The sequence below is a fragment of the Solanum verrucosum genome, unplaced genomic scaffold, assembly GCF_900185275.1.
Source record: "Solanum verrucosum unplaced genomic scaffold, falcon-dt-bn FXZP01000028.1, whole genome shotgun sequence".
NCBI classification, from domain to species: domain Eukaryota; kingdom Viridiplantae; phylum Streptophyta; class Magnoliopsida; order Solanales; family Solanaceae; genus Solanum; species Solanum verrucosum.
This window is the reverse complement of record NW_026020183.1, coordinates 608,644-623,227: the sequence shown is the minus strand read 5'-3', so window position 1 is coordinate 623,227 and position 14,584 is coordinate 608,644. Positions and strand designations below refer to the sequence as shown.

The 14,584-nt window shown below is 33.3% G+C and overlaps 1 pseudogene; it reads right to left on the bottom strand.

Moving 5' to 3' along the window:
• Nucleotides 1-2,022: 2,022 nt before the first annotated feature.
• Nucleotides 2,023-12,968, bottom strand: LOC125829277 (uncharacterized; annotated as a pseudogene).
• Nucleotides 12,969-14,584: the final 1,616 nt, after the last annotated feature.

Here is a 14,584-nt window from a genome sequence, read left to right as displayed (position 1 = left end):
AGAAGAACTGCTTGATAAAAAATTGTCAGAATTTAGCTCAAAGCCTATTGATTTGTCAAACAATTTTGCGGATGAAGTGGAAAAAACTTTTGATTCTAAAAATCATGTTTCTTTAGAATTTAATAAGCTTCGTGGTTATCCCAAAAAGAATAGTAATACTAAATATGCCCATAAACCAAGCATACATACCTATTATTATTCCAGACCAACTCCTTAAGATGTGTTAATAGAGGAACGAGACTGGAATCAACTAATACCTCTTTTAGTGGGTCTGAAATTTATGAATGGAATCTTGATGGTTTGATTGATAGACAATAAAATATTCTTGTTCATAAAATGCTTATGTATGCAACTATTTGTAAAAGTGTTAAAAACACATATAGAAATATTTGCAAAATGATTGTTGCAGATTTTACTGGCCAACTCAGAGGTTGGTGGGATAATTATATGAGTATTGAGCAAAAAACCAGTTGTGATAAATGCTATTGCTGATAATGAAGGTGTTGATAACTTAGGCATGGCTCTAGTGAAAATAGAGAAGATGTTGTTTATACTTTAGTCTATCGAATTGGTAGAATTCTGCAAAAAGGAAATTGATAATTTGTTACAAAAGGGTTTAATAAAACCTTCAAAATCACCTTAGTCTTGTACTGCATTTTATGTTTACAATGTTGTTGAAAGGGAACGAGGTGTCCCCAGATTGGTTATCAATTATAAACTGTTAAATAAATATTTAAAATGGATTAGGTATCCTATTCAAAACAAAAGAGATTTATTGTCTAGATTATATGATGCCAATATATTTTCGAAATTTGATTTAAAATCAAGTTATTGACAGATCTAAATATTTAAAGAGCATGCTTATAGAACAACTTTTAATGTCCCCTTTGGACAATATAAATGGAATGTTATGCCATTTGGTTTGAAAAATGCCCCATTTGAATTTCAGAAAATCATGAATGATATTTTTAATCCATATTTTGATTTTATCATTGTTTATATTGATGATATTTTAGTATTCTCAAAAACATTAGAAATGCATATTAGGCATCTTGATATCTTTAAGAAAATTGTCATACAAAATGGTTTGTTCATTTCTAAACCAAAAGAAAGTTTGTTCCAAACTGATGTTCAATTTCTAGGACATCATATTTGTCAAGGGAAAGTTACCCTGATTCAAAGATCAATTGACTTTGCATCAAAATTTCTTGATGTTATCACTAATAAAACTCAATTGCAAAGTTTCTTAGGGTTTAAATTACATATCCCCTTTTTATAAAAAATAATTGTCTCGTGATTCGGCCTCTTTATATAACAGGCTGAAAAGGGAATATAAATCACCTTGGACTGATAATCATACCACTTTGGTAAAGGATATTAAACTTCGAGTTCAATCCTTACCATGCTTAACTCTTGCTAACCCTGCTTGGCAAAAAATTATTGAGACAGATGTGTCTAATATTGGATATGGTGGGATATTGAAATAATTTAATCCCAACGACAAAAATGAATATTTAATTAGATTTCATTCTGGGAATGGAGTGAGGCCCAGAAAAAATATGCTACGGTGGCCCATGAAATGTTGACCATTTTTAAATGTGTGTTGAAATTTCAGGATGATGTATATAATCAAAAGTTTTTGATAAAAACTGATGCTCAATCTGTTAAATACATGTTTAACAAAGATTTTAAACATGATGCTTCAAAATTAATATAATATCTTAAAGAGATGGCTGATTCCAAAGCTTATGAGCAAACTATACAAGATTTATTAACTTCCGGCCAATAGCCACCGAACTGAAAACTTTACAAACTGAGAGTGATTTACAGTTGGAGAGAGAAAATAGAGAGAGGGGTTCTAAAACTTCTGTCTATCAAACTGATAAACAAACCTATATATAGAAAATGAAATAAAACATTTCGAATCTTTGTACAGTAAAAGTGGGTCCCATATTAGTGGATCCCATATGTACAGTAGCAGGGTATCTACTGTTGATGATGGCTCTTACTGTAGGGATGTCTTCACAATTTGTCCTTTTGTTTTAATTTTTGGAGGAAATCTTTCGCCCTTTTCAGAGTATCTTCTGACGTAGTTTTTTCTGGCTCACTAGGTTGAGCTTCTTGAATATCATCTGTAGCATCATCGCTTGTCTCATTTCTCATAGAAGTGTCCGATTTTTCATATTGAGTGATATTGAGAAGCAGACTCCTCTTAACTTCCTCCAAATATCTATTGATTATTTCTTCTTTATCTCCATCTTCAATGGATATTTTTCTGGCAATATGCCTGACCGAGCTATCAACAATTATTCCCTTTTGAGGGGTAATAGAATATTTTTGGATCTTTTTTGCAATAAGATCCAGCAGTTCTTGTCCATATAATATTTTTGTTTTGGGATCTTTTTTCATTAATTTGTCCCAAAAATTATTATAAAAAGTTATATATAAACAAGAAATTTGTTCCTCGGTGAATTCCACTTCTGGGGTCCATTTATGAATCCAAGGGACAGAGAATTCAATGAAAAAATAAATTTGGTCAATTTTTTCTAGATAAAAGATATGATCGATATGGTATAACTCATGTAGGTCTGGTGAGACTTTAACCCATTCTTTATATAATTTAAGAAATGGATCAGGCAAAAATTTTGTAGTTGGGCCGTGGTATGACCACCAATTCAAAAACCAATTAGGAATTGGTCCTGCAAATATCTTTGCACAATTTTTTATAAACCACGTATGTTTATGTCTATTGTTATTGTAATAGAGGACTTTATCAAAAACCTAAATATAATCCCAGTTTGTGAAACTCATAGCGATTTTGTTTAGGCTGATCTACCTTTCTTTCATAGTGGAGATACCTCAATTTTCAACAGATATAATCTGTTTAATTATTATTTTCGAGAAGTTATAAACATTTTTACTGGTATTGTAGCCTGAAAAGTGTTGAAATTCAACACTACCAGTGTTTATCAGAATGCTCTCATACTAAGATCGAGTTTTGTATGACTCACCTAGGAAATATAATCCGCTGATTAGGTACCGCAGAAATATCTTCCAAGGTTCTTCTTTTCTCTGAATTGCAAAGTTTTCTAAAAGAAATATCATTTCTTTTTTTGATAACTTTCATAAGACTTGGTATCATCATTGTCTTCTTTAGCTATTGATGCAAAAATATCATCTCTCTTTTTAGACAAATAGTTGTGCATATAACGGATTGTTTTCTGGAATATCTTCCAGATGTATTGAAGATGAAGCCTCACTTTGAGAGACTTTTGAGTTTATCAAACTCCTTCATCCCATTTGTATAACTGGGGAGTTAGAAGAGGATCCGTAGGACGGTCCTAGGGATGATCTTCCCCTTGTAATATTATTCCTACCGCTGCCCTTGGTAATCCAAGGAGGGTCCATCCTGCAAACATAACACTTTGCTTTATTCAGACATATCATAATAGTCACTATAATAATTATCATCATCGATATCAACAATTTCTTCATAATCATGTATAGAGAAATCTTCTCTAATAATATCATTGATAATTTCACATATTATTAATTTATGTAGGTCTTTATTAAGTGGAATAATCTTTAGAATAGTACCTAAAGTTTTTCATCAATAAAAGTTTTATAAAAACTCATTGTGAATTTAGATATTCTCGAGATAGAAAATCAGGAAGGGAATTATCACTTCCCTTTTTAGATTGAATCTCGAAATCAAAAGGAGCTAACTGGGCCTACCACCTAGCAAATATTAATTTTGAAGCATCATGTTTAAAATCTTTGTTAAACATGTATTTAACAGATTGAGCATCATTTTTTATCAAAAACTTTTGATTATATAAATCATCCTGAAATTTCAATACATATTTAACAATGATCAACATTTCATGTGCCACCGTAGCATATTTTTCTAGGCCTCACTCCATTTCCCAGAATGAAATTTGATTAAATATTCATTGTTGTCGTTGGGATTAATTTTTTTCAATATCTCACCATATCCAATATTAGACGCATCTGTCTCAATTTTTTTTTGCCAAGCAGGATTAGCAAGATTGAAATCGAAGTTTAATATCCTTTATCAAAGTGGTATGAATATCGGTCCAAGGTGATTTATAATCCTTTTTCATCCTGTCATATAAAGGGGCCAAATCACGAGACAACTTTTTATAAAAAGGGGATATGTAATTTAAACTCCCTAAGAACGTTTACAATTGAGTCCTATCAGTGATAACATCAAGAAATTTTGATGCAAAGTCAATTGATCTTTGAATTGGGGTAACTTTCCCTTGACAAATATGATGTCCTAGAAATCGAACATAAGTTTAGAACAAACTCATTTTTGGTTTAGAAATGACCAAACAATTTTGTATGACAATTTTCTTAAAGATATCAAGATGCCTAATAAGCATTTCTAAAGTTTTTGAGAATACTAAAATATCATCAATATAAACAATGATAAAATTCAAATATGGATTAAAAATATCATTCATGAATTTCTGAAATTCAGATGGGACATTTTTCAAACCAAATGGCATAACATTCCATTCATATTGTTCAAATGGGACATTAAAAGTTGTTCTATAAGCATGCTCTTTAAATATTTGGATCTGCCAATATCCTAATTTTAAATCAAATTTTGAAAATATATTGACATCAATCTAGACAATAAATCTCTTTTGTTTGGAGTAGGATACCTAATCCATTTTAAATATTTATTTAAAGGTTTATAATTGATAACCAATCTGGGGACACCTCGTTCCCTTTCAGCAGCATTGTTAACATAAAATGCAGTACAAGATCAAGGTGATTTTGAAGGTTTTATTAAACCCTTTTGTAACAAATTATCAATTTTCTTTTTGAGGAATTCTACCAATTCGGTGTTCATCTGACAAGGACGAGATTTAGTAGGAATATCATTCTCATAGAACTCATCTTCATATGGAAGAGTAACAATATGCTTTCTCCGATTCCAAAAGGCACTAGGATGATTAGCACAAATATCAACAGTAATTTGTTCAGAAATTAATTTCATTTTTTCCTGTACTTTGGGGGATTTCAAAGTATCAAATATATTTATGCTAAATAATTCTAATTGCAACGAATCAACATGCCTTTGTTTCATATTAATCAGAGCATTAATATCACGAGAAATAGGGTCAGTGATAAAAGTATAATTTATATTTGAATTTTCATAAGTAGCAGTAAATCCTTTAGCATTTATGCTAGTAAAAGGATAAATAACATTTATAAAGGGTGTTCCAAGTATGATTGGAGGGTATAACTGATTTTTAACCAAGAAAAAGAAATGCGGAATGCAGACTTTATTTTGGCAAATACGTGTATTAGGTCATTTATACTTTATATCTAAAGCATGTCCAGAAGAAGACTTAACCATATGAGTTTTTTTTTTTCAAAATATTTAGTAGGTACAAGACCTTCTTGAATACAACTAACATCAGCTCCACTATCAATCATAGCAATATCAGTTATTGAAAAACTATCAATCAAAATGATGCATTTAATGTACCATTTATGAGCAGTAACTATTTGCATCATTCCTAAAAACATACCTTGTCTAGGATCAAGATTAATAGGTTTTGCAAGAGCATCTTCTTCAACAATATTTTTTCCTTTGTTATTAACAGTTTCTATCTGAGTAAGTCTATGATCACAAATCATTTGATTTTGTTTAAGAGATTTAATCTCATTTTTTAAATTTTAAATTTCATTTTTCAAATCATCAATGGAAGAATCTCTTGTAGGAGTAGTTTTTTTATTAAGTATGTTATTAATTTCAGACAATGAATAAGGTGCAGCATATTCAAATTCAAAATCATTCTTTTGTTTTTTATAAATTTTTCGAAGAACTTGAACTAGCATTATTATTTACAGCTAAATGAATATTTTTTTCTCGAAGATTTCTATCAGTGAATTCTTTTAGAAGTTCTATCACATTATCATAAGTAATAGTATTTATATTAAGATATTGAAATTGAGATTGCAATTTATAAAATTCATCATTTTCACAAGAACAAATATCACCATGATAAAAATTGTAAATATTCACTTTATCATGCTGATTATCATCAGAAAAATCAAGCAAATCAATTTCTTCTTCAGAACCTGAATCAGAATCATAACCAGACTCAGAACCAGAAGTATATAAGAAACTATAAATCTTATCATGAACTCCTTCATCAAGTTCTAAGGTTTTCAACTTTTCAAGCTTACAATTAGGTGCTACGTGATCGAAATTTCCGCATCTATAGCACTTGATTTTAGTGAGATCTAGCTTAGACCTATTTTTGATAAATCTATTAGACTTACGAAAGATTTTTCTAGCGTCGTGCTCTTCCTTAGATCTATATCTAGACCTCTTCTTCCTATAAGGTTTATCAGGGTTGGAGTATTTAGAATCCCTATATTTCTTCTTATTGCTATCAACAGAAGTATCAGGTAAATCGAATTGGGCACAAAAGTCTCCTAACTGAGATCTTTCTTTAAGCTTATCCATCTTAAGTTGTCTCGATAATTTTAATTTATTGCACAAATTTATTCCTTCTTGAGTGCAAACTCCTATCAGCTTACCATAAGTATAATCCTTATATAAGGAATTTCACCATGATTTGCTCTCAGAACTTTTCTAACTCTTTCGGCAAATAAAGGGAAAGGTCATCTGTAAACTTAGCTTTCCAATGCTCATAACTATTTTCGGATAATTCCATCACCCTACTCATATAAGTATCTTTATACCATCTAAATTCACCTAAGGTTCTACAGCGTAGACCATTTAATAAGGTATGAACAGTCTCATATTGATTGGTAAATCTACTATTAAAATGTTCTAAAATGGTTAAGACTAAAGTATAAACAACATCTTCTCTATTTTCACTAGAGCCATGCCTAAGTTATCAACACCTTCATTATCAACAATAGCATTTATCACAACTGGTTTTTTGCTCAATACTCATATAATTATCCCACCAACCTCTGAGTTGGCCAGTAAAATCTGCAACAATCATTTTGCAAATATTTCTATATGTGTTTTTAACACTTTTACAAATAGTTGCATACATAAGCATTTTATGAACAAGAATATTTTATTGTCTATCAATCAAACCATCAAGATTCCATTCATAAATTTCAGACCCACTATAAGAGGTATTAGTTTGATTCCAGTCTCGTTCCTCTATTAACACATCTTAAGGAGTTGGTCTGGAATAATAATAGGTATGTATGCTTGGTTTATGGGCATATTTAGTATTACTATTCTTTTTGGGATAACCACGAAGCTTATTAAATTCTAAAGAAACATGATTTTTAGAATCAAAAGTTTTTTCCACTTCATCCGCAAAATTGTTTGACAAATCAATAGGCTTTGAGCTAAATTCTGACAATTTTTTATCAAGCAGTTCTTCTAAATCATTTAATGATTTAAATTTAAAATCATGAATCTCAGGGGCCTTTGCACATGGGTAGAAATAATTTGAACTTTTCTGAATTACTTTAAGAAGTAGAAGTCGTATCAGAAGTCTTTATATCATTTTTTATTTGAATTACTAAAGCAGTTAATTCATTTATTTTTTTATCAAGAGAACTAATATGTTCACCCAAAACTTTAACATAAAGGCCCAAATAATTATTTTGGAAAATTAAATTATTTATTTCATTAATTTGTCGGCCGCAACATCTTCTTCAACAAATTTTTGAAAGGCAGTAAAGGTGATACCTATATTATTTGGTAAAATAAAAGATGACTGAGGTGGATAAACAACCTTAATAATATTACCAGATCCATCTTTATAAGATAGTTCAAGAACGTTGATGTATAAAGGTAAATAAGTGGTTATAAACCAAGGTACAAAATACATAATTTGATTATGTAGAGCACAAGCTTCATAAAATTCTTGAGAAATATTATTCAAATCATCAGCACTATAAGTGTCAAAAAACCATGTTTTAAACTGGTTCCATTTATTACTCGAAAATTCTTTCTAAATGTACTTTCTTGCCAGTGGCAGTGAACCTGGACTAAGGCTCTAATACCAGTTACAGGATCTCTGAAGACTAGCGGTAATCCATGCGGTCAACTTCAATCTAGTTTAGCATCCGAATTCAAGGAATAAATCCGAATCAAAATATATACAAATTTCTATATAGTTTGATGATTGTATGGAAGGATCTATCCTTTTACCCAAGCAAGGGGCCTGTCAAGATTTAATACGTATTTTTATTGAGCCCATGTGTCTTTACTACTACATATGAAAATTCCAAGATAAATTATATTTTTATCACTGTCCCTATTTCTCTTGATATTAATGCTTTGATTATTATGAAGCAAAGGCATGTTGATTCTTTGTAATTAGAATTATTTCACATAAATATATTTGATACTTTGAAATCCATCAAAGTACAGGAAAAAATGAAATTAATTTCTGAAAAAATTGTTGTTGATATTTGTGCAGATCATCCTAGTGCCTTTTGGAATCGAAAAAACAATATTACTGGCACTCGAAAACCATTACTAGCCCCAAGTGAACCCTTGGCCTAGCTTACTTACTTAGCGGAAGACTTAAATAACATGAAATAGTCTCGAAGGACAACTCATGCAATATCTTTAAGAAATATTAAACTAGCCAAAATGGCAACTCAAGTTTCAACGTATACAACTGAAAACGGAAAGACTAAAGAACTATAACTACTCATCTATGAAGCCTTTAAAACAATGAGGGATGTTGGGACAAGACCCCTTATCATCCTAACAACTGAAATACTAAAAACAAGATAATGAGGGATCCTCTGGAAAGCAAGGAGCCTCACCAACTGACTCTGAGTGCTCAAGTGGATCAACGAGGTGTTGGATGTTGATCCTGGTTACCTGTGTCTGCATCATAAAACGATGCAGGCCAAATGACATAAGTACATTGAATGTACGATTATGCAAGGGGAAAACTAAACATGACATAAGTTTGAAAGGAATCTGAAAATAACACTTACATTGGCTTTACTCAACTCATGAATAACTCAACCCAAATGTAGGGTAAAAGCAACAATAATAGTGCAGTTTATACAAAGCATTTAAAATAGTAGGTGACAACTCAAAGTATTAAAGAAATACAATAGAAACTTAGTTACATATAAAGTAATATAATATAGTGGGAATTTCTCTAACCGACAACCAACACAATGAGACTAAGTGATGATACATCGTCTCGCCCATGCTGCCAGAACTGTCCTATACCTTGTCGTGATATAGAACACCTCAACTAAGTGGATCCACTAGTCTATGCTAAAAAGCACTAAGGATTCATCTAAAAAGTATGATCATTTCTACCCATTATGGCTACATGGTTTATGGAGACTTGAGTTATTATGAACTCGTCCCCATATCAGTGCTCACTACTACTCCCAAAATATACTCAGCTCATATGTTTTAAAAACAAAACTTTTTCTTTGGTTTGAGATAATTACTCAAAACTAGCTCAAAAGTTCTCTTGGAAATCGGTGTCTCTTCTCTTGTTCAAATGTGAAAACATTTTAACTCTTGGGAATACTTAGTTCCCGTATAATCTTTTGAAGAAATGAACTTTACTCTTACTCTTTACTCAACTCAAAACTCAAGCCTTAAAATAAAGTTAAAACTTTTGGAAAAGACTTTCGAAAAACTCTATGAACTTCTCTTGACTTGACTCTTAACTTTCCTTGAATTGGATTATGGTTTCAAAGATCATGATCTCATGTTTATGGATTATTTCATGATGTTTAGACGCATCTTAGAGTGTAGAAATTGACTAGAAAACATAGGTAAGTTTCTAGGGAACTAGTACGGAAAGAAGTAGGAAAAGGTGGAAGAACTGGCGTCCCTGACGCTCTAAGAGGTGCGGGTGCCAGAGGATGAATTTCAGGGACTGGGTTGGGGCGCTCTGGCTGGGGCGGTGCCCCAGGCCCCTTCCTAGAAAACTCCGACTTTTCTTCTTCGTATTTCAACTCTAAACCCTCTAATTTCACTTGGTTCTTTCCCCAAACACTTAGGATCAACTATATCCTCAATATATGTAAGATCCTACTCGAAATTATACCTAATTTGATGAATCAAACTCAAGAAACTTCAACAACAAGAATCCACAAGATTTCAAATGAATTTCATCAAGAACTCATAATCTGATCTTTCAAAAGGACACAATTATGTTGAATTGAATCATGATTGGCGCATGGGTGAACTAACCCAAAGCTATGTGAACTCACATACCTCGTAGGGATTAACCCTTGGCGAAATCCACATGAATTTCTTCAAGAAATCGACGAATCCTTGCTTTTTCACCTCTTTTCTCCTCTTCTTTTCTCTTTTCTCAAAACCCTAACTCAGATTTCAAAAGCGTAAACTGACCAAATTCAGTTTAGACCGCTAAGTAATTACCAAAAACGAAATTATTTAATTGGGTAAGGAAAAGACTAAAATACCCTTCTAAAATCTGGATTCAACTTTCTTTATCCAAACAGCCCAACTTTAAATGGACATATCTTACTCATACAAAATCGCGTAAACTCAGCGGCGTTGGAAAGATAATTCCAAGATCTTTCTTACAGTATCTAGAAGCACACCTAACTCATCTTGAGCCAGGAGTTATGGTCGTTTGAAGTTGGCCAAAAACTCAAACTTAACATAACTTAACCAATTTTCTAGATTTTTCATTCTTTCCTAAAATGACTCTTTCCAATTCTTACTCTTTCTAGTTCTTTCAAATAGCGAGATGTTACAATATCTCCCCATTGGGAACATTCATGAATGAGATTACCCTTACTAGGCTAAGTGTGTAACATCTAAGATTCAGCTCAAACACCCAACAAGAAAATCTAACACGTCAAGTATATTAATTAAATAGTACTAAATAGAGAATTAGTACCTTGATATGGACATTCTCCGGGCTCAAAGAGATGTGTATATATCTTCTTCATATCCTCCTCAGCTTCCCAAGTGGCTTCCCCAACAAATAGGTTCCTCCAAAGAACTTTGACTGATACTACCTCTTTTGTTCTCAACTTGCGAACTTGGCAATCTAGAATCTAAACAGGAATATCCTCGTAAGATAAGCTATCATTGATCCCAATATCTTCAGTTGGTATGTAAGTGAAGGATCTCCCATGCACTTCTTTATCATGGAGATGTGAAATATCGGATGAACCGCTGCTAACTCTTAGGGTAGCTCTAACTCATAAGCTACCTTACTAACCCTTTTGGATATTTTGTAAGGGTCAATATACCGGGGACTAAGCTTCCCCTTCTTACCAAATCTCATAACACCCTTCATGGGTAAAACTTTCAATTACACTCAATCATCTACTTCAAACTCTAACTCCCTTCTCCTAACATCAATGTAGAACTTCTAATGACTATGCGCTGTTTTCAACCTCTCTTGAATGACTTTCACTTTCTCCATATCTTGATGAACTAAGTATGGTCCTATCAACCCTACTTCACCAACTTCAAACCATCCAATAGGAGATCCGTAATTTTTCCCATAAAGAGCTTCAAAAGAAGCCATTTGGATGCTAAAGTGGTAATTATTGTTGTAAGAAAATTCAATAAGAGGTAGGTGATCATCCCAATTACATTTGAAATCAATCACACAAGCCCTCAAGATATCCTTTAAGGTCTGAATAGTGTGCTCTTCTTGACCATCTATCTAAGGGTGAAAAGCAGTACTTAAGTTCACCTTTGAACCCAAGCCTTTCAGAAAATATTTCCAGAACTGTGTAGTAAATTACGCACCTTTGTCTAAAATAATCAAAATTTGAACCCCACGAAGTCTGACTACCTCTTGAATGTACAACTTGGCATAGTCCTCTGTTGTATGGGTAGTCTTTACCGGCAAAAAGTGGGTTGATTTTGTCATTCGATCCACAATCACCCAAATAGAATCATGCTGCCTCCGAGACCTTGGTAAACTTGTGATGAAATCCATATTGATCAACTCTCACTTCCACTCCGAAAGTTCTATATTCTAAGCCATACCATAGTGCCTTTTATGCTCCACCTTAACTTGTTGGCAATTCGGACACTTAGCAACAAATTTTGCAATGTCCTTCTTCATACTACTCCACAAATAAACTTCTCTCAAGTGACGATACATCTTTGTGGAACCCGAATGAATGGAATATCTGGAGCTATGAGCTTCCTCCATGATCCTTTCTTGGAGTTCATCCACCCTTTGGTACACACAACATACCTTGATACATGAATACACCATCTCCCCCTTGTTCAAAAGCCAATACTTTTTGCTTATGAACATTTGCCTTCAATTCAAGAAAAATAGGGTCTTGGTCTTGCTTTTCTTTTACTTCTAATACTAATGATAATTCAGCCTCATTCATCACCACTACTCCTCCTTTTTTGGAATCCATTAGTCAAACTCCCAATCGGGCGAGTCTATGCACATCTCTCGTTGTACTCATGAACACTTACTTGACAGACGAGACAGCCCAGCAACAAACAAACTCATCCTACTCCTCATATCTGTAACCATATCCGGAGCATATCGTGAAAGTTGGGTGAACTTCAAGTTGTACTCATGAACACTTAGTGAATCCTGCTTAAAAGTCAGGACTTTTCGTGCCTTGGCTTCTCTCCATTCACGGGGGAAGAAATGGCCTAAGAAGTCCTCCTCAAACATAGCCCAAGTCAAAATTGGTGCACCCTCAACTCTACCCTTCTTCCACTGGTCAAACCAAGTCCTAGCAAAATTCTTAAGTTGATGTGCAACTAGTTCCACTCACTTAGCATCGGCAACGTGCATGACCTCAAATACCTTTTGAAGTTCCTCAACAAAGTTTTTTGGATCCTTAGTAGTGCTTGAACTAGTGAAACTTGGAGGATTCATCCTCAAGAACTCTCGGACCCTCGAAGAATCAGCCTCTTCCTGTCTAGCCCCTCTTTTTTGCCCAACCTGGTTGGTCACATCTTGACTTATCATTCAGATTGTTTCCCGAAACTCAGCTTTGGTGACTTCCCCTTGAGATTGCACTTCAGGTGCATTTGTACCCCTTGCTCTTCAACGTTACTCCTAGTAGGATGATGTCACGACTCAAGCCTATACCCTGGACGTGGACGGCACTCGAGAACCATTATTGGTCCCGAAGCAAACCCTCATCCTAGCTGACTACAAGTGGAAAACTTATTCAAGCATACAAAGATTAAAAACTGAATAAAATCCATGAACTCAACTTTACAAATCTTTAACTCAAAGAAAAACTCTGAATAAAATAAATTATTCAACTCACCATAAAATAGGCAACTTAAGTCTTTAAAACATTTAATAAAATAAATTAACAGACTTCTGAAACTCTACTATCTATCTATGAAGCCTCTAACTGACAAAGATGGAAGTCGGGACAAGACCCATGACATCCTAACAAGATTGAAAAGTAAATGAAATCCTCTGAAAGCAAGAAGGCTCACCATAGCTAACTCGAACTCCATGTGGTATCAACGAAGCTCCTGTTGATGATCCCAATTACCTGAATCTGCATCATGAAAGGATGCAGGCCAAATGGCTCAGTATATGGAATGTACGAGCATGTAAGGGGAATTCTAAAGCATAACATAAGGTTGAACTTGATAAAAAGGCAACTTACTTACCTTTTTTCAAACTCACTCAACTCAAAGAATATTCAAGGATACTCAAAACTACTCAAACTTATTCAACTCAGAAGTACTCAAGGATACAATACTCAATTCAGTAATAAGGTTCTCAACTCAGTGAAACTCAACAATAAGCTACTTGACACAATGAAGCACAGATCAACTCAAGATACTCGAGAATAAAGCAATAGTAAAAGATGCAATATAAATGAAAAGCTGTAAAACTGTAGATATCAACTCAATGTATTGAAAAATACAATAATACTCAGTGTGTATATAAAAATACAATATAACTTTGTGGGAGTTTCTCTAACCGACAACCACCACTTTGAGCCTAAGTGATGCTACAACGTCTTGCCCACGCTACCAGATATGTCCTATACTTTGCCATCATATAGAACACCTTAACTAAGTGGATCCACTAGTCTATGCTACAAAGCACTTAGGGAATCATCTAAAAAGTATGATCCTTTACTACCCATGATGGCTACATGGTTTATGGAGACAAGAGTTATCTGAACTCAAACTCGCCCCCATATCGGAGCTCAATACTACTCCCAAAATACTCAGTTCATATGTTTAAAAACATAACTTTTTCTTTGGTTTGAGATAATTACTCAAAACTTAGCTTAAAAGCTCTCTTGGAATCGATATTCCCTTTCTTGCTCAAAACTCTTTTGGAAATCTCAGTTTCCTCTCATCTTAAATGTGAAAACATTTACTCTTGGGAATACTTAGTTCCCATCTATCAATATAAAGAAAATGAACTTTGCTCTTACTCTTCACTCAACTTCAAAGCTGAAGTCTTAAAAAAAAGTTAAAACATTTGTAAAAGACTTCTTAAAATATGGTTCATGCCGAATTATGGACGTGAACGACTCAATGCAAGGTTTTGAATAACCATAGATAGAACTCAATACTTGGAACTCAAGAACTTCAATGATACTA